Source organism: Chiloscyllium punctatum, chromosome 18, assembly GCF_047496795.1.
Source record: "Chiloscyllium punctatum isolate Juve2018m chromosome 18, sChiPun1.3, whole genome shotgun sequence".
Lineage (NCBI taxonomy): Eukaryota > Metazoa > Chordata > Chondrichthyes > Orectolobiformes > Hemiscylliidae > Chiloscyllium > Chiloscyllium punctatum.
In genome coordinates, this window is record NC_092756.1 from 9,700,046 (window position 1) to 9,701,357 (window position 1,312).

A 1,312-nucleotide genomic window follows, 5' to 3' on the forward strand; every position below is an offset into this window, starting at 1 on the left:
GGGCTCCCTCAATACCTCAGAAAGTGCTCCCTCTGTACCTCAGAAAGTGCTCCTTCTATGCATCTGAAAGTGCTTCCTCAGTACCTCAGAAAGTGCTCCCTCAGTACCTCAGAAAGTGCACCCTCAATACCTCAGAAGGTGCTCCCTCCGTACCTCAGAAAGTTGCTGCCTCAATATCTAAGAAATTGCTCTCTCAATATCTCAGATATTACTCCCTCAATGCCTCAGATAGTGCTTCCTCAGTATGTCAGAAAGTTCTCCCTTAGTCTGTCAGAAAGTGCTCCCTCAGGACCTCAGACAGTCCTCCCTCAGTACCTCAGAAAGTTGTCCCTCAATACCTCAGAAAGTGTTCCCTCAATACCTCAGAAAGTGCTCCCTCAGTACCTCAGAAAGTGCTCCCTCAATACCTCAGAAAGTGCTCCCTCAGTACCTCAGAAAGTGCTCCCTCAATACCTCAGAAAGTGCTCCCTCAGTACCTCAGAAAGTGCTCCTTGTATGCCTCCGAAGGTGCTTCCTCAATACCTCAGACAGTGCTCTCTCAATACCTCAGAAAGTGCAACCTCAATATCTCAGACAGTGCTCCATCAATTCCTCAGATACTGCTCCCTCAATCCCTCAGCCAGTGCTCCCCAATACCTCAGAAATAGCTACCTCAGAAGTGCTCCCTTAATATCTCCGATAGTGCTCCATCAATTCCTCAGATACTGCTCCCTCAATCCCTCAGCCAGTCCTGCCCAATACCTCAGAAACTGCTTCCACAGTACCTCAGAGTGTGCTCCCTCAATACCTCAGCCAGTGTACCCCCAATACTTCAGACAGTGCTCCCTCCGTACCTTAGAAATTATTCCCTCAATACCTCAGAATGTGGTCCCTCTGTATCTCAGAAAGTGCTCCCTCAATACCTCAGAAGGTGCTCCCTCCGTACCTCAGAAAGTGCTCCCTCAATATCTAAGAAATTGCTCTCTCAATATCTCACATATTTCTCCCTCAATGCCTCAGATAGTGCTTCCTCAGTATGTCAGAAAGTTCTCCCTTAGTCTGTCAGAAAGTGCTTCCTCAGGACCTCATATAGTGCTCCCTCAGTACCTCAGAACGTGGTCCCTCAATACCTCTGAAAGTGCTCCCTCAATACCTCAGAATGTGCTCCCTCAGCACTTCAGAAAGTGCTCCCTCAATACCACAGAAAGTGCTCCCTCAATACCACAGAAAGTGCTCACTCAATACCTCAGAAAGTGCTCCCTCAGTACCTCAGAACATGCTCCCTCAATACCTCAGCCAGTGATCGCCAATACCTCAGAAAGAGATCCCTCAG